Source organism: Gorilla gorilla, chromosome X (assembly GCF_029281585.2).
Source record: "Gorilla gorilla gorilla isolate KB3781 chromosome X, NHGRI_mGorGor1-v2.1_pri, whole genome shotgun sequence".
NCBI lineage: Eukaryota > Metazoa > Chordata > Mammalia > Primates > Hominidae > Gorilla > Gorilla gorilla.
Window position 1 is genome coordinate 76,234,620 of NC_073247.2, and position 21,087 is coordinate 76,255,706.

General features: G+C 38.3%; 1 pseudogene; it reads right to left on the minus strand.

Annotated features, from left to right (window-relative positions):
* The window catches only part of LOC109023333 (la-related protein 4-like), a 61,445-nt pseudogene extending 47,045 nt beyond the window's left edge, over nt 1-14,400 (minus strand).
* Nucleotides 14,401-21,087: the final 6,687 nt, after the last annotated feature.

Consider the following 21,087-nt stretch of genomic DNA (forward strand, 5'->3'; position numbering starts at 1 on the left):
GTGTCTTTATAGCAGCGTGATTTATAATCCTTTGGGTATATACCCAGTAATGGGATGGCTGGGTCAAATGGTAATTCTAGTTCTAGATCCTCGAGGAATCGCCACACTGTCTTCCACAATGGTTGAACTAGTTTACAGTCTTACCAACAGTGCGAAAGTGCTCCTATTTCTCCACATCCTCTCCAGCACCTGTTGTTTCCTGACTTTTTAATGATCATCATTCTAACTGGTGTGAGATGACATCTCATTGTGGTTTTGATTTGCATTTCCCTGATGGCCAGTGATGATGAGCATTTTTTCATGTGTCTGTTGGCTGCATAAATATCTTCTTTTGAGAAGTGTCTGTTCATATCCTTTGCCCACTTTTTGATGAGGTTGTTTGTTTTTTTCTTGTAAATTTGTTGGAGTTCATTGTAGATTCTGGATATTAGCCCTTTGTCAGATGAGTAGATTGCAAAAATTTTCTCCCATTCTGTAGGTTGCCTGTTCACTCTGATGGTAGTTTCTTTTGCTGTGCAGAAGCTCTTTGGTTTAATTAGATCCCATTTGTCAATTTTGGCTTTTGCTGCCATTGCTCAAACTTTTAATATGTACTGGAATCAAATCATCTGGGGATCTTGTGGAAAAACAGGTTTTGAGTCGATAGGTCCTGGGGGGAAGGGGTTGAAATTCTTCATTTTTAACAAGCTCCCAGCAAAAGGTCCATGGGCCACATGTGTATCAAGGGGCTAGGAAGATTGTTTGTTCATTTGTGTTGCTCAGCTCCCAAGGTTTTATTGTGCTGATCAGGTTAATGGGTGATTATCCCAGGGGTGAAAAATGGGCAGCCAGAAAGCCAAATTCATTTCATAGGTGTGTTTTCAGTGTTTTAGAGATCTCTGGCTTCCCATGAAAAACTGAAAGATCATGGGCCCGATTTTCAAATGGCAACAATTGTCTGGGCTGAATATAGGCTGCCCCCTTCAGACAAGACATGCACTGTCTAATTTTCCACAGTCTTCACCATTCCCTCCAGTATTACCCTTGGCCTATTTTACCTTCAGGTTACCTGCCTGGCCCACGTAGTTACTGGAGCTTGCTCTTCCTATGGAAGAGACTTCTATGTGCCATCCAATATTTATTATCCCACTTTCTCCTTATTAATGGAATCACTTAGTTTTAGTTTGCACATAGCTGATCCAGCCACTCCCAACCTCTCTGTAGCTAAATGTGGCTACACAACTAAATTATAGCCAAGGGGATATGAGTAAAAGTGATGGGTATAACTTCTATGATGCATTTTTAAAAGGATGAATATGCCCACTCCTTATACTTTCCCTCTTCCTAATGTCTGTGATATGGTTAGGCTTTGTGTCCCCACCAAAATCCCATCTTGAATTGTAATCCCCAGGTGTTGAGAAAGAGACCCGGTGGGAGGTGGTTGGGTCATGGTAGCGGTTTCCCCCATGCAGTTCTCATGATAGCGAGTGAGTTCTCTCAAGATCTGATGGTTTTATAAGGGGCTTTTCCCCTTCCTCCTTCGCTCCTCACATTTCTCTCCTGCCACCATGTAAGAAAGGTCCTTGTTTCTTCTTTGCCTTCCACCATGATTGTAACTTTCCTGATGCCTCCCCAGCCATGTAGAATTGTGAGTCAATTAAACCTCTTTTCTTTATAAATTACCCAGTCTCGGGTATTTATAGCAGTGTGAACATGGACTAATACAGTCTGGAAAGCTGATGTGTAAGCAGGAGCTAGAGCAGCCATCTTAAACCATGACATGTGAAAGCATGTTGAAGACGATACAACAACATGATCTCCAACACAACGGAGCCAACATGTCAGCCCTGGACTAAATTTTCACAGAAATTTACATGAGATAAAACTTTCACTCATAAGCCACTATATTTTTTTTACAGTAGCTGAACTGGTACCCTAAGTTATATACAACTTCCAGACTACTCCAAAATGAAGTGTCAGTTGTGTCATGTATTCAATGGCTCCAGCAAGCTATCAGAGAATATAAATATATCAAAACATACCAAAATTAATTTCCAGAACCAAATTGATCTACTGAAGCTGTTTATAACCTTATTTCACCCTCCCAATCTACATTGTTATCAGCTGTAGACCATGACAGATATGTAGTGTAACTTGGGAAATGGGGCAAGGAGGTAATCAGGAAAAAAAAAAAGAAAACAGAAAAAAGAAAAAGAAAATCACTAGAACTTCATGGTTTCTCTTTCTCTAAGTATATCAGGCCATCCAAGAGCACTGTCCAGAGGGTGTACATGTGATCTGCAAACTCAATTGGAAGAATTCTCCTAACAAAAGGTTAACTGTGGTACTAAGATTTCCACATCCTTGAGAGGTTAGAACCCTCCATGCATGTAGTTTTCCTCTTCTCTTGAAAAATAGTATCTGAAACATGTCTGTATTCTAACAAAACTTAGAAATTTGCTTTGCTGATCCTTCCATGTAGGCCTTCTCCACTTCTCCAAAGTGTCCCCCTTTTTTTCAATACCTTTTAAAAGCTTTAAAACTTTTTATTTTCCTAGTTTACAATATTTCAATATATTATTCTTCCACATTCTCTTCTTCCCATGTCCTGTCTCCTCACCCTAAAATGAGTGTGGACTGTCTATAGACAGGATCTACACATTTTCTTGTGAGCAAGCTTCCTCACATTGATAATAGACAACTTTCTAGGCAAAATTTGATTTGAAGTGTTTGAAATCTGTCATCTGCTTAGGATTTCTGGAACACCTTTTCATGCAAGTCCAATTGAATTTGTCAGATATCAACTTGCCTCATAAGATGTTGACTAACAAGGTTTGCTGTGTCTTGCTACAGCCTCTGTGACCTCCCACCTCCTTCCATTCATTTACCCCATTCTCTCTGAAACACATGCTTAATAGTTGGATCCTCCTTGAGGTCCAAGAATCAAGGTAAATCTGAATCATAGAATCAACAGAAACAGCATTGGCCTTACTTGGATAATGGAAGCAGGTAATTTTACATCTGAAACATAACAAAATGAGTATATATTGATCAAGTAAAAAAAGGGAAAACCTCCCATTGCAACATTTTAATTTTATAATCTTCTCCCAGTTCAGCACCTTCACAATGTTTTTCTCATGGCAAACAACAGGACTATTATGAGGAGTGAAAAAAAAAAGGCATGCACTGACAGATCTTTGATCATCAGTGCACATATGTTTGTTACAGATATCTCAACCAATAATCTTATCTTTATCTTGGGGACATTTGGCTTTTTGTGACATAATCAGCACCTGCCTATGCAATATATGCAGTTTCCAGATGGGCTTTCTCAAAAATGTGGTACCCAAGGAAACTACTTAGGCCAACCCACAAGAGTATTGTCTCTTCAAGTGTGGACTGTGGATCACCAGTACCAGAATCACCTATTGAATCAGAACCTTTGGGAAAATGGATCTGGGGAATCTGCATGTTTAACAAACTCCATTTGTTTTCTTATATAAAAATAATTTTTACCACATAAAAGTACATAGATATTAGAATATTAGAAACTCATATACTAACCACCCAGCTTAAGAAATAACTTCTTAATCCAGTCGATCATTTTTGGATATTTGGGTTGGTTCCAAGTCTTTGCTATTGTGAATAGTGCCACAATAAACATATGTGTGCATGTGTCTTTATAGCAGCATGATTTATAATCCTTTGGGTATATACCCAGTAATGGGATGGCTGGGTCAAATGGTATTTCTAGTTCTAGAACCCTGAGGAATCACCACACTGACTTCCACAATGGTTGAACGAGTTTACAGTCCCACCAACAGTGTAAAAGTGTTCCTATTTCTCCACATCCTCTCCAGCACCTGTTGTTTCCTGACTTTTTAATGATCGCCATTGTAACTGGTGTGAGATGGTATCTCATTGTGGTTTTGATTTGCATTTCTCTGATGGCCAGTGATGATGAGCATTTTTTCATATGTCTTTTGGCTGCATAAATGTCTTCTTTTGAGAAGTGTCTGTTCATATATTTTGCCCACTTTTTGATGGGGTTTTTTTTTTTTCCTGTAAATTTTTTTGAGTTCATTGTAGGTTCTGGATATTAGCCCTTTGTCAGATGAGTAGATTGCAAAAATCTTCTCCCATTCTGTCGCAATACTATGCAGCCATAAAAAATGATGAGTTCATGTCCTTTGTAGGGACATGGATGAAGCTGGGAACCATCATTCTCAGCAAACTTTCACAAGGACAAAAAACTAAACACCGCATGTTCTCACTCATAGGTGGGAATTGAACAATGTGAACACATGGACACAGAAAGGGGAACATCACACACTTGAGCCTGTTGTGGGGTGGGGGAAGGGGGGAGGGATAGCATTAGGAGATATACCTAATGTTAAATGACGATGAGTTAATGGGTGCAGCCCACCAACATGGCACATGTATACATATGTAACTAACCTGCATGTTGTGCACATGTACCCTAAAACTTAAAGTATAATACTAAAAAAAAGAAATAACTTCTGAGATAATCTTATATACATCACAGCCTGTGAATCAGTGAATTTGGGAAACATGAAAGCAAAGGATTTTGAGTCAAGAGAGTGCAGGTAAGTATAAAATAGCCTGGATTAATGGGTGAGAACAAAATGACAGCAAGAATGTGGGGAAAAATAATAATAAATTTTCAAAGAAATACCATCAATCATCAAAGTATATTATGAACACCTCTACGCACATAAACTACAAAATCAAGGAGAAATTGATAAATTCCTGGATACATACATCCTCCTAAGACAAAACCAGGAAGAAACTGAATCCCTGAACAGAACAATAATGAGCTCTGAAATTGAGGCAGTAATACATAGCTTACAAACCAAAAAAACTCCAAGACCAGACAGACTCACAGTTGAATTCTACCAGATTTACAAAAAAGAGCTGCTACCATTCCTACGGAAACTACTCCAAAAATTGGGAAGGAGGGACTTCTTCCTAACTCATTCTATGAGACCAGCATTATCCTGATACCTGGCAGAGATACAACAACAAAACCAAAAACTTCAGGCCAGTATCCTTGATGAACATCAATGTAAAAATTCTCAACAAAATACTGGCAAATCAAATCCAGCAGCACATCAAAAAGCTTATCCACCACAGGCAAGTAAACTTTCTCATGGTTATCAACCTTATGCAAGGTTGGTTAAACATACACAAATCAAGAAATGTGATTCATCACATAAACAGAACTAAAGACAAAAAGCACATGATTATCCCAATAGATGTAGAAAAGGCTTTCAATAAAAATTCAACGTCCATTCATGTTAAAAGAAAACTCTCAATAAACTAGGTGTTGAAGGAACATACCTTAAAATAATCAGAGTTATATATGGCAAACCCACAGCCAACATAATACTGAATGGGCAAAAGTTAAAAGCATTCCCCTTAAAAGTCCGTACAAGACAAAGATGATCTCTCTCACCACTCCTATTCAACATAGTATTTGAAGTCCTGGCCAGGGAAATCAGGCAAGAGAAAGAAATAAAGCCCATCCAAATAGGAAGAGAGGAAGTCAAACTATCCCTATTTGCAGATGACATAATCCATAATCCTGTATCTACAAAACCCCATAGTCTCAGCTCAAAAGCTTGTTAAGCTGATAATCAACTTCAGCAGTCTCAGAAAACAAAATCAATGTGAAAAAATCACTAGTATTCCTATATACCAACAGCAGTCAAGCTGAGAACAAAACTAGGAATGAACTCCTATTCACAATTACCACAAAAATAATAAAATACCTGGGAATACAGCTAACTGGGGAGGTGAAAGAACTCTAAAAGGAGAACTACTCAAAGAAATCACTGCCCTAAGAAATTAGAGATCATACAAACAAATGGAAAAAAAACATTCCATGCTCGTGAATAGGAAGAATTAATATCGTTAAAATACCCATACTGCCCAAATCAGTTTATAGATTAAATGATATTCCTGTTGAGCTACTATTAAGATTATTCAGAGAACTAGAAAAAAACTATTGTAAAATTCATATGGAACCAAAAAAGATCCTGAATAGCCAAGGCAATCCTAAGCAAAAAGAACAAAGCTGGAGGCATTTTGTTACCTGACTTCAAACTATACTACAGAGCTACAGAAACAAACAGAGCATGGTACAGGGGCAAAAACAGACATGTAGATGAAAGGAAGAGAATAGAGAGCCCAGAAGTAAGACCACACTCCAACAGCTATCTGATCTTTGACAAACCTGACAAAAACAAGCAATGTGGAAAGGATTACTTATTCAATAAATGGTGCTGAGATAACTGGTTAGCCATATGCAGAAGATTGAAACTGGACCCCTTTTTTATACCATATTCAAAAATTAACTCAAGACAGACTAAAGACTTAAATGTAAAACCCCAAACCATAAAAACCCTGAAAGTCAACTTAGGTAATACCATTCAGCATATAGGCACAGGCAAAGATTTCATGACAAAGATGCCAAAATCAATTGCAACAAAAGCAAAAATTAACAAATGGGATCTAATTCAACTAAAGAGCTTCTACACAGCAAAAGATAGTATCAACAGAGTAAACAGATGACCTACAGAATGAGAGAAAATTTTTGCAAACTCTACATTTGACAAAGGTCCAATATCCAGCATCTATAAGGAACTTAAACAAATTTACACACACAAAAAAAACCAAACAACCCCATTAAAAAGTGGTCAGTGGACATGAACAGACACTTTTCAAAAGAAGACACACATGTGGCCACCAATCATATGAAAAAAGCTCAACACCCCTGATCATTAGAGAAATGCAACTCAAAACCACAATGAGATGCTATCTCACACTAGTCAGAACGGCTATTACTATAAAGGCAAAGCATAACAGATGCTGGTGAGGTTTTGGAGAAAAATAAATGCTTAAACCCTGTTGATGGGAGTGTAAATTAGTTCAACCATCGTGGAAGACAGTGTGGCGACTCCTCAAAGACCAAAGGCAGAAGTACCATTCGACCCAGCAATCCCATTACTGGGTATATACCCAACCAAAGGAATACAGATTGTTCTATTATGAAGATACATGCATGCCTATGTTCATTGCAGCACTGCTCACAATAGCAAAGATATAGAACCAACTTAAATGGTCACCAATGATAGATTGAATTTGAAAATGTGGTACATATACACAATGGAATACTATGCAGTCATAAAAAAGAACAAGATTATGTCCTTTGCAGGGACATGTATGGAGCTGGAGGCCATTATCCTTAGTAACCTAATGCAGGAACAGAAAACCAAATACCACATGTTCTCACTTATAAGTGGGAGCTAAATGATGAGAACACATGGACACATAGAGGGGAACAACACACATTTGGCCTACTTGAGGGTGGAGTCTGGGATGAGAGAGAGGATCAGGGAAAATAACTAATGGGTATTATGCCTAACACTTGGGTGATGAAATAATCTGTACAACAAACCCTCATGTCAGAAGTTTACCCAAGTTAACAAACCTGCACATGAACATCTTAACTTAAAATAAAACTTAATAAGTAAATACAAAAGAGAAAGCTAAAAAATTAATGGGAGAGGAAATGCAGGGCATTGCTAAACTGAAGAATAAAGTAGAGGAAAGACCAGCCAAGGCCAAAACTCCAACTCCTTAAGTGAGGATTTCCGATGATAAATTATTCCTGAATTAAACCTGATTTTTTTTTTAAGAGACAAGGCCTTGTTATGTTGCCCAGGCTAATCTTGAACTCCTAGCCTCAGGTGATTCTCCAGCCTTGGCCTTTCAAAGTGATCATTGATTTTTAAGCCTCCCTTACTAGTTGTAAATGGCTGTCTCCTTTAACCTCTCTTGCTGCCACGGTTCATCTTTTGAGGACCAGGACAAAATCTGCATTTGTGTAAGGTGGTTCTATTCCTTCTGGATATGATTTTTTCTCTCCAAAGCCAGGGAAGGTTTTCTCATCATTTGACTCATCCTAAAAGCTCTAGATCCTTTTTCTATTTCTGTACAAATGTGATTTCCAGAGCCAAGGCACAAGAGCTATGGTTGGTTAAAACTAACACTTTGGCCATTGGATTTGTAATTGGTTTAATTTCCACTTCACTTCAGCCCACAGGGATAACTCCTTCCTTATACAGCTTATGCCTTGCTCCCTCTTTGTGGTATATATGTGTTTTGGCCATGGAAGAACCCCACTGATACCTCTCAGGCTCCTGACATATATGTTCAAGGCCAAGTATCTCCTCTTTATGTAAGAGGGCCAGGATAAAGAGGCAAAGGGAACATGGGGCAGTGGCCACGGGGTCATAGACTATTTTAGAAGTCTACACAGAGGAATGTCACCAATTTTAATGTGAGCCAACCCTGGCCAAAGAAATAAATCCCTGGTACTGCCAGGAACAGATCCTGCCTGTTCCTGGCAGCTTCATAGATTCATTTTGTCCTTGCCCAGGTCTGACTATATTTTCCTGTGGGGTGGGACTTTAGGGAGCAGAGTTCTGATCTCCTCTGGTGTAGCAATAATACTAGCAATAATACTGACAATAATGATAATGATAAAGATTTCACTGCTTGATTAAAATGCTACTTCCTTTAGGAGGCAATCTGATTTCTCAACTAGAAATGAGCCTAGCTTGCTCTTTCTCCCACAGCATATATATTTGTCTTATTATACATGCCCCATCTCCTCTGTGTTAAAGTGATTCAGGTATCTGTTAACTTTCACTTGGTTCTGTGCTATTTGGAAACTAGGGTCATGTCTTTTTATGCTTGTACTTACCACAGTGTCTATCATAGAACTCTGCACATGGCTGGCCTTTAAACATTTTGCCATCCACATTGTTGTGAGCTCTTCAGCTCACCCTGCCAGTGTCCATGTTGACTAAAAAGTATTTAATATACTCAGTCAAGAAAAAGCTTTTCTGAAAACTTCATTGTGCCATGTATTTTAGCCTGTGGCCAGAGCATGTGAGCAGATCCAAAAGAAATAGAAATCGGAATGCCCTTCTTTCAAATCAAGAGATCCTTCTAGTCCATATGGAAGTACATCAATGAAAATCTACAGTAAACCCTAAAATTCCTCTTCACTGGAATCTTGGTACTATCCATGGAGGCAAAAAGAGGAATACATTACAACCTTGCTGAGACTATGGTGGGCTGAAGAGGGTAGTGGTGTAGCAGCCAACATATGTCTCTATTTTTCTTCCCAGACTTGCTGTAAGGGCCTTCCCGTTTGTGTTCTCACCTTTATCCTGCTGTCCTTTTCCTTCTTTTCCTACCTCACTATGCATTTGAGGTCAAACTTCTGCAATCCCAGGCAGCTCCAGGCCTTCCAGAAGTTAAGCTAGAAAGAGGTACACATTCCAGGTAGCAAGAACTATTGTACAAATGTTCAAGCCCACTAAGTGTGTTGGAAGCTTTCCTTTATCAAAAAATCTCCTACCTAGAACATACTGTTGTCCTGCATTTTCACCAGGAGCTCAAGGTTTATCTAGTGACTGCAGAGGAGACACATACATGGTTGAATCTCCAGGATTACTGGGTCCTGGCCCCAGAAAAGGTCAAGTGCAAAAATTTTTCATAAACTCCAATCCACCTAAAAGTCTTAAAGGCAAGGCCCAAACCCAGCTAAACATATTTCTCTTGTAAAGAACATAATCTAGGGCAGCAATCTCTAAACTTGCATCAGTCAAGTAAGCTTAATATGATGGAGGAGCTTCTTTGGTTGAAGACAAGGTAGGGCCTTTTCCTTTTCCCCCACAGTGGTCTCTAGTGAATCTCCACTGAATCCAGGAATAAAGCTCAGACTTCAGAAATCTTAGGGCCTTGGCAGTGAGGGCTATTGGGCCACTAGAGAAGTGAGCATGAACTTTTTGCTTCTCTATCTACACTCACTTCCTAGGTTATGATTTTAAATATCACCTGTACACTGATGAACTTCAAATGTACATATTGAACCCTGATGACTTTCCTGAAATTGAGAGTCATATGTCCAATTGCCTACTCAATATCTCTATGTAAATATCTAATGCTTATCCCAAACTTAACATATACAAAACTGATCTCTTGTTCTTTCTCTTAATCCTTGTCCCTCACTCTTCATTTTATTAAATGGCAACATCATCCTTCCAATTTCTCAGACAAAATACCTTTGAGTCATTTGTTACTCCTCTCATTCACACAGTATCATCAAGAAACTGTATAGGCTCCACTTTGAAATATATCAAGAGATATATAAATACATTTTATAAAATCCAACTCCCTCTCATAATAAAAACACTCACACATTATAGATAGAAGGGAATTTTCTCTACCTGTGAAAAGACATCTATATAACCTGACAGCTAACATCATACTTAATGGTGAAAGACTGAATGCAAACATTAGGAACAAGACAGAGATGTCTGTTCTCACCATTGCTGTTCATTGTAGTGGGGATTCTAGCCAGGGCAATTAGGGAAGCAAATGAAACAAAACACATCCAGATTGGAAAGGAAAAAGAAAAACTACTCTATTCACAGATACATGCATGAATGTGGTGAAAAAGAAACATTTTTACATTACTGGTGGGAATGTAAACTAGTACAATCACTATGGGAAACAGTATGGAGATGATTTAAGAAACTAAAAGTAGAACTACCATTTGATCCAGCAATCCCACTACTGGGTATCTACCCAGAGTAAAAGAAGTTATTATATGAAAAAGACACTTGCACGCACATATTTATAGCAGAACAATTTGCAATTGCAAAAATATGGAACCAGCACGAGTGCCCAACAACCAATGAATGGATAATGAAAATGTGGTATATATACACCATGGATATTACTCAGCCACATAAAGGGACAAAACAATGGCATTCACAGAAACCAGGATGGAGTTGGAGACCATTATTCTTTGTGAAGTAACTAGGGAATGGAAAACCAAACATCATGTGTTCTCACTCATAAGTGAGAGCTAAGCTATGAGGATGCAAAGGGTGAAGAATGATACAATGAACTCTGGGGACTTGAGGGGGAAGGGTGGAAGGGAGATGATGGATAGTTTTAAGGAACTAAAAGTAGAACTACATTGGTGCAGTGTACACTGCATGGGTGGTGGGTGCACCGAAATCTCAGAAATCACAGCTAAATAACTTATCCATGTAACCAAATACTACTTGTTACCCTAAAACCATTGAAATAAAAAAATAAGGAAAGTCTCAAATCAGTAACCTAAGTTTCTACCTTAAAAAACCAGAATAGAGTAGAAATTAATAAAATAGAGAAGAGAAAAGCAATACAGAAAATCAACAAGGCCAAAGTTTTGTTATTTGAAAAAATAAAATTGACAAATCTTTACTCAGACTGATGTGTGTGTGTGTGTGTGTGTGTGTGTGTGTGTGAGAGAGAGAGAGAGAGAGAGAGAGAGAAAGAGAGGAGAGAATGGACATGAGAAAGACTCAAATTACTAAAATCAGAAATAAAACAAGTATCAGTACTCCATTCCTTTCATGGCTAAATAATATTACATTGTGTAGATATACAAACACTTTACCACATTTTGTTATCAATTCACCAGTTTAGGGACATCGGGTTGTTTTCACCTTTTGGCTACTATTAATGCTGATATGAACATTCATATACAAGCTTTTGTGTGGACATATGTTTTCCTTTTTCTGGGGTATATATATAGGAGTGGAGTTGATGGATCAAATAATAACTTTATATTTAACTTTTTGAAAATTGTCATATTGTTTTCCACCAGCAAAAGTAGCTCAGTGGCAAAATATGAACACTCCAATTTCTCTACATCCTCTCCAACACTTACTGCTATTGTGTGACTTTTTGTTATTACAGCCATACTAATATGCATGAAGTGGTATCTCATTGCAGTTTTGATTTGCATTTTCCTAGTTACTGACAATGTTGAGTGTTTGTTATTATTTATTGACTATTTGTATATCTTCCTTGGAGAAGTATCTATTCAAATCATCTGCTCATTTTAAAATTCAATTATTTGTTGCTACAGTTCAAATGTTTGTGTCCTCCCCAAATTCATATATTGAAATCCTAACCTCCAAGGTGATGATATTAGGAGGTGAGGCCTTTTTGTGACGATTAGGTCAGAAGGGTGGAGTCTTCATGACTGGTATTAATGCCCTTATAAAGAGACCCCAGAGAGGTAGTAAGTCCATTCCACCATGTGAGGACACAACTAGAAGGTGGCATCTATGAACCCCAAAGTAGACCCTCATAAGACACTGGATCTGCTGACATCTTGATCTTGGACTTCCTAGCCAAGAAATAAATACATTTTTGTTGTTTCTAAGCTACATAGCTTAGTGTATTTTGTTGTTCCAGCCCAAAGAGACTGGGACATTTTCTTTTTTATTGTTAAACTGAAAATATTCCTTATATATCCTGGAAACAAGTTCCCTATCAGATGCATTATTTGGTAAAATTATCTCCGATTTTGTGGCTTGTCTTTTATTTTTCTTGTAATGCCATTTGATGCACAAAAGTTTACAGTCTTGGTAAAGGCCTATTTATCTATTTTTTGTCTGATGTTGCTTGTGCTTATGGTATCATATATAAGGATTTTTTTCCTAATCTAAGATTTCAAAGATTTATGTTTTTTTTTCTAAGAGTTTTATGGTGTTGGCACTTACATTTAGGTCTGTGATTAATTTTGAGTTAATTTTCCTGTGTGGTGTGAGGTATTTTTTCAACTCCATTCTTTTAGATATGGGTATCTAATTGTCTCAACACAATTTGTTGCAAAGGTTTCTTTCTCCATTTAATGTCTTGATATCCTTTCAAAAAGAAATTGAAGACAATTGTATGGGTTTAACTCTCTTTTCTGTTCCATCAATCTATATTTCTTTATTTATGCCAGTACAACACTGTTTTGATTACTACAGCTTTGTGGTAAGTTTTGAAATCAGGACACATAAGCCTTTACAGTTTGCTCCTCTTTTTAAATATTATTTTGGCTATTGTGGGTCCCTTGCATTTCCATATGCATTTTAGGATTAGCTTGTCACTTCTAAAAAGAAGGGCTTAGGTGTTATTCTTAGCTCTCTTTTCTTTTTGACTTTATAGCTCTTTATTAGTTAGGGATCTCCAGGTAAACAGAATGAATAAGAGGGAGAGAGAGAGAGAGAGAGAGAGAGAGACAGAGATTCATCTAGATAATAGATAAATAGATTTATTATAAGGAATTGGCTCATATGATTATGGAGGCTAGCAAATCCAAAATATGTAGTGTGGGATGGCAGGTCCAAGACCCAGGAGAGTTTATAGTGCAGTTTCAGTCCAAAGACTGGGCAGCCAGGAAACCCAAGAAGGCTGATGGTGCAGATGAATTCTAATGGCATTATTCTGGGGAATTTTCTTTTGCTTAGGGAGGCTGGTCTTTTATTCTATTTAGGCTTTCAACTACTTGTGTAAGGTCCATTCACATAGACAGCAACCTGCTTTAGTCAAGGTTCAATGATTTAAATGTCAGCCTCATCCAAAAATACCTTCAGAGTTGACGCATAAAATTAACCATCATAACCTCCTCCCCAGCATTTAAAACCTTTGCCATAAATTACTTATGATTTACAAGCCTCTATCTTCTGCTAAATAGTTCTCTTGAGAAATTTATTTATATACACACACAAACACCTACTTCCATATATCCATTTACCTATTTCACATCTTCATCTGAATATCCATCGAGCCCCTCAAACCAGGTTTGTTCAAAGCTAAATTCATCTTCTCTCCCTCCCTCACTGAGGAAGCAAACAAACCTGCTACTCATCCTCACCATTCACCCACTCAATTGAGTCAGAAACTTGGGAATCTCTCATTCCTGTCACTCATGATCCAACCCAGTGACATCCTAACTATTCCTCCCCCGTATCTCTCCTATTACCTCTTTCTTTTCATTGCACCATCTCATTGTTGCTGCCACTTCCTTGCTGCAAGCCCTTATCCTCTACTACCTTGGCAAGAGCCTACTAACTGTTCTCCCTTTTCTAGCCTCACTTTCTACATAACCAACCTACATGTTGATTCCAAAGTAGCCTGTTTAAAATTTGCATCTGCTTAAATCTCTTCTTGCTTAAAACCTTCTGATGGCCACTTAACACCTAAGGTACATCCAACCCACATGATGCAGCTATCAAGTTATTTCAAGATATGGGTCTTGCCTGCCTCTCCAACCTCATCTCTATCTAGACCTCCTTGGCACTCCCTCACATTTTATGCTCCAGCAATACCAAATTGGATACTATTTCCAAAATACACCACATCATTTCTCACCTTTGCACACGCTACTGCCTCCATATAAACTTTTGCTCCCACCCCCTTAATCCTCTGGAAAACTTGAATGCATTGCTCAATATCCTGCTGCCAAGGTTTCTCCACAATGATGCTTCCCATGACCCCCAGAGTTATAGATAATCATCAATTTCTCCATGTTACTGTCATAAAATATACCTGTTTACATTTTTGCTCTTTTCATAATGTCTTAGCTTTAGATTTATTACACATCTCTCCTATTAGTCAAAAAACAGGAAACTATGTCATATTCAGCACTGATCTCCAATGCCTTGCTAAGGGCTTAGCTCATGCAGGACTCAATAAATATTTGAGATGGAGTTATTGTTGAATACATCTTCAAGCAACTGATTGAAATGAAAATGGTTTCACTTGATACTTATATGCTGTTGGCTCCCAGATCTTTGTTGCCAGTCCTTTCCTGAATTCTAGACCTATGTGCAGCTGTTACCTAAACATTTCCACTTGGATACAACAACTTCCACTCAACCTATTCAAACGTACCTCATCAAACCTGCTCCTTCAACTTATGTAGGTAAATGGCATCACATAGAAACACAAGTTCAGAATCTGAAACTTATTCTAAACTTTCCACAACCCTGCCCTTCAGCTTCTGTCACCTCCCCTCCAATCAGTCACAAGGTCCCCCTGATTCCAATTCCATAACTTCTCTTATATGTGTTCCCCCATCCCCTGTCTTGCCTAGTGGGAGCATTTAATATGGCAGTCTACATCAAGGTATGGGTTTCTAGGAATTGTGTGGAACCAGAAGAGTTGTGAAGCTCAAATAATATAGTAAGTGAGAAAGGCCCAAGAACACTCTAACATGTTTCTAATTCCTATTCTGATATGACTGTGAGCAGCTCCTCCTCTCTTCATCACTTATCAGAAATCATCACTTTGCCAACGCCACACATCAACCAGAGAAAATGATTGAATCCCTTTTGCACGGGCTGGAGCAGACCAGGCAGAAATGCTGGCCTTACCATCTGACACCAAGGTGTGGCCCTGAGAGTTGAGGTTAGATAAGACAGCTTTGTTCACAAAACAAAAATATTTTGTGTGACTAATAAGCCCTCAGAGAGACAGGATAGAACAGCGATTAAGAGTAAACTGCTAGGTTTGACTTACGCTACTGTGGTATGTGACCTTGGAAAAGGAACGTAGTGTTTTCTCTTTGTATAACGATAGTACCTACACGATAATTATAGTACCTACAGATTGTGAGGTTGTTGTGAAAATTAAAAGAATCATTACATAGAAGGCTCACTGAATCATACTTGACACATTGTAAACACAATATAAATATCTGTTATATATTATCATTATTTTATGGGCCAGGCCCTGTGTTCCTTGCAACATTGTTGCTCCTATAGCTTGAGACAAATAAAAAGCAGAAATTGAAAACGCATTCTATGTGGAGAAGAGACAAGGCCTGTGTTGGAGTTGTAGTATCATGTGTCAGGTCCAAAGATCAAAGGGAAAGCCAAAGACAAGAGAGGGTGAAAGAGACAAAGACCAAAGATAAAACCAGAGGTGGAAAGCAAGGCAAGTAGAGAGACTATATGGGTCAGGAGATGGGGCAGAAGACACCAACTAGCAACGGGGTCAGAGCCTAGGAACCGCATCAGACTAGATGAACTGTTTTACTGAAGCAGCAGAAAGTGGTATAATCAGAAGAGCAGTGTGGGGGAATAGAACCTGGATGGAGCTGGGAGAACCTTCCCAAGTGTCAAGGATGAAGAAAGATGAAGAGCTGTGTAAAGGTGTCAAAATCTGCGAAGATCAGGGCATGAGAAGTAGGATGAAGGCATTTGTGTATTTTGGGGTTGAGGGAAGGGTCTGCCAGGATCTTAGGGCCAGGCCGCATGTGGGGTACAGGCTGGGGTTTAAGCAGGTGGGCTCTGATAAGGAGCAGTAACAGTGACCATGGTAATATTAGCCAATAACTAAGTCTACTAATCACTTGGTATGGGAGCTAAACCCACTCAACAATTATTGTGGGCCGGAGAAAGTGGACATGATGGTTGAGCCAGACTGGGGGAGAGGAAGCTGGAAGGACACAAGGCTGGGCCATGAGCTCTGAGATTTTGACTGGGCCTAGGAACAATTCCTTGACATTGGTCTGGGACAAGACATGTAGTCAGGGTAGGAAGAGATCCAGAAGGAGGCACCTACCTGCACTAATTGTCTAAGGACCCACGCTCTTTGGCAGAAGTGATATCAATCAGAAAGGGCCCTGCTTGTTCCCATGGGCAGGCTGGCACTGCCCCAGAGAAAGACCAGGAGTTGGGGTTGTGGTGATGCTATCAGTAATGAACTGACTGGAAATGAGAAACAGGAGGGCAGGTATCTACATGGACAAATTCAGAGAGGTATATACACATAGAAACAGTGTGTTGGAGAGGAAAATATCACTTGACCTGTAATATGTCATGCCTGTGGTGGAATATAAGGCTCTGTGACCTTAGGCAAGTTGTTTAGCCTTTCTGGGCTTCTGTTTTTTCTTGTCATACAGGAGCCAAGAGTCATGCTTCTCTCATGAACCTCTTGTGTAGGTGAAATGATATGGTGCCTGTGAAGCACATAGCATGACATCTGATGTAGAGTGAATGTAAGATGAATACTAGTTACCATTATCATCAGTATTATTACTATACTCTCAAACAGAGGGCATCAGGACTATGCTCCCAAAAGTTCCATTCTAGAGGAAAATAAAATCAGACCTGGGCAAGGACAAAATGAAATCTTTGAAGCTGCCAGGAGCAAACAGAAATCCCTTCCTGGCAGGACCAGGGATTTATTTATTTTACCAGGGATGGCTAACATTAAAATTGTCCTCATTTCTGTGTGTGGACTTCTGTGCAGTCTATAGCCCTCTGATCTACTGACTGAGCTATTGAATGGCGCAACTTTGGGTGGACTTCCAAAAGAGCCTATGACCCCATGGCCACTGTTCCGCATTATCTCTGCCTCTTTATCCTGATCTTCTTGGGTTCTGGGGAAAAGAGGAGGTACTTGGCCTTGATCATGTATGTCAGCAGCCTGGAAGGAATGGGTGGGGTTCTCCCATGACTAACATACACACACACACACCCTAAACAGACAAAGAGAGAGCAGAGCCTGAGCTCTATAGGGTATGAGTCATCTCCATGGGCTGAAATGGAGTGGAAATTAAACTGACTACAAATTCAATGGCCAAAGAACTATTTTTATCTGCCTATACCTGTTGTATCTTGGCTCTGGAAACTACATTTGTACAGAAATAGAGGAAGAATCTGGAGCTTTTAGGATGGGTAAAATGATGAAAAGACTTACTCAGGTTTTAGAGAGAGAAAAAAAATCATGTCCAGAAGGATAAGACCACCTTATGCAAATGTAGATTTTGATCTGGTCCTCAAAAGATGAACTGTGACAAAGAGACAAAGAGGTTAAAAGGGGCAGCCATTTAGAAATAGTGAGGGAAGCTTAAAAATCAGTCAGAATTCGGGGATGATTCATGTGGGATCTCCACTTAAAGGACTGGTGGTTTGAAGCCAAATATGCCTTAGCTGGTCTTCCCCTTCCCCGCTTTGTCCTTTTGTATATATACACATACAGAAGATACAAAAATCATTCATATTTTCATACATATATACATACATATATAAAAATGATTTTCAAAGAAATAATATAATAATGGAAATTAAAAAGAAAATTCAATGGACATATACAAAAGAAATGAACCACTGAACAGATTTGAAGAAATAGCCTAGGATACAACATAGATAGCACAGAGATGGAAAATATAAATGAGAGACAAAGAAAGTAGAGTGAGATGCTGTAATATACATCTAATTGGATTTCCATAAAAAGACAATAGAAATATTTTTTTGAATTGAGGAAATGCAGCTGTAGTTGAATTCAGATAGCCTAACTGATCCTAAGCAAACATTCTAAGATGTCTCACCCTAGAACCATTATGGTGAAACTGTAGAACCCCAAAGACAAAGAAAAAAAAATCATTAAAAAGAACCAAAAAAGATGGATTACTTACTCAGGAATAATAATTAGATTGACAATTTACTTCTCATAACAATGAAAATGAGAAAAAATAAATTTATATTACCAATGTGCTGAAAAAGAATAATTGTCAACTAGGAATTCTATACCTGGTAAACTGTCTTTAAAGAATGAGGGAAAAATAAAGCCATTTTTAACCAAACCAAACCAAGCCAAAAAGAAAACTGAGATGGTCCGTCATAAAGAGACCTTTGCCACAGGAAATTCTAAAGGATACATTTGAGTCAGAAAGATACCCCAGATGGAAGGTCTGAGATGCAAGAAAGAAGGATGGGTAAAATAAGAATGTAAATATGTGAGCAGATGTTTAACTATTGACTGAATGAAATATTGATAATAATGTCTAATTTGTGGGGTTAAAAAAGATAACTAAAATACTAAGAAGAAAAGCATATATATTGGTATGCAGTAAATAGAGCTAAGATTTTCTGTGCCTTCTGTATTTTTCTGGATGAGTATATGAATGTTGATTTTATTACTATTATTATTATACTTTAAGTTTTAGGGTACATGTGCGCAATGTGCAGGTTTGTTACATATGTATACATGTGCCATGTTGGTGTACTGCACCCATTAACTCATCATTTAGTGTTAGGTATATCTCTTAATGTTATCCCTCCCCCCTCCCCCCACCCCACAACAGTCCCCAGAGTGTGATGTTCCCATTCCTCTGTCCATGTGTTCTCATTGTTCAATTCCCACCTATGAGTGAGAACATGCGGTGTTTGGTTTTTTGTCCTTGAGACAGTTTACTGAGAATGATGATTTCCAGTTTCATCCATGTCCCTACAAAGGACATGAACTCTTCATTTTTTATGGCTGCATAGTATTCCATGGTGTATATGTGCCACATTTTCTTAATCCAGTCTATCGTATGGACATTTGGCTTGGTTCCAAGTCTTTGCTATTGTGAATAGTGCTGCAATAAACATATGTATGCATGTGTCTTTATAGCAGCATGATTTACAGTCCTTTGGGTATATACCCAGTAATGAGATGGCTGGGTCAAATGGAATTTCTAGTTCTAGATCCCTGAGGAATCACCACACTGACTTCCACAATGGTTGAAATAGTTTACAGTCCCACCAAATGTCGATTTTTTTTTAACTTTGTTAAGCATACATGTTAAATGTTCTAGATAAAGTGATTGCTAAAAGCAAAAACAAACAAACAAACAAACAAAAAAGAGTGTGCTTCCAAAGTAGTAAAGAGAAAAAAGAAAACGGGTAATATAAATGAAAAGGGAAAATTTTCTCCCATTTTGTAGGTTGCCTGTTCACTCTGATGGTAGTTTCTTTTGCTGTGCAGAAGCTCTTTAGTTTAATTAGATCCCATTTGTCAATTTTGGCTTTAAGAAAATTTTCAGAACCTACTCATCTGACAAAGGGCTAATATCCAGAATCTACAATGAATTCAAACAAATTTGCAAGAAAAAAACAAACAAACCCATCAAAAAGTGGGCAAAGGACATGAACAGACATTTCTCAAAAGAAGACATTTATGCAGTCAAACAACACATGAAAAAATGCTCACCATCACTGGCCATCAGAGAAATGCAAATCAAAACCACAGTGAGATACCAACTCACACCAGTTAGAATGGCAATCATTAAAAGTCAGGAAAAACAACAGGTGCTGGAGAGGATGCGGAGAAATAGGAACACTTTTACGCTGTTGGTGGGACTGTAAACTAGTTCAACCATTGTGGAAGTCAGTGTGGTGATTCCTCAGGGATCTAGAACTAGAAATACCATTTGCCCCAGCCATTCCATTATGGGTACATACCCAAAGGACTATAAATGATGCTGCTATAAAGACACATGCACACGTATGTTTATTGCGGCACTATTCACAATAGCAAAGACTTGGAACCAACCCAAATGTCCAACACTGATAGACTGGATTAAGAAAATGTGGCACATATACACCATGGAATACTATGCAGCCATAAAAAAGGATGAGTTCATGTCCTTTGTAGGGACATGGATGAAATTGGAAATCATCATTCTCAGTAAACTATCGCAAGGGCAAAAAACCAAACACAGCATGTTCTCACTCATAGGTGGGAATTGAACAATGAGAACACATGGACACAGGAAGGGGAACATCACACTCTGGGGACTGTTGTGGGGTGGGAGGAGGGGGGAGGGATAGCATTAAGAGATATACCTAACGCTAAATGACGAGTTAATGGGTGCAGCATACCAGCATGGCACATGTATACATATGTAACTAACCTGCACATTGTGCACAGGTACCCTAAAATTTAAAGTATAATAATAATAAAATAAAATAAAGAAAAGGGAAAGGTAGAAAAAGTGGGTTAAAGAGAAATTCCAAAATAAGATGGTAAAAATAAATTCAAATGTATCAGTAACAACAAGTGTACTAAATTATCCAGGTAAAAGACAGTTTGTTCAAAATGGAAAAATCTATCTATATTCTGTTACAAAGGACATATTTAAACATAGTAATATAGAGAGACTGGCTGTAGTAAAAACAGTGGGGAAAAATGTACTAGGTAAATACTAACTGACAGAAAGCTGGTGTAGCTATATTAATGGCAAACCAAATAGACCAAGGCAAAAAGCATTACTAGAAATAAAGCCACTACATAATTGTAATAGATTTAATTTACTTTGAAGGTACAACAATTTTACATGTATCTAATAACACAGCTTTAAATATTTATATTAGAAAGTAAGGAAGGCTGAAAATTAAGATGTTG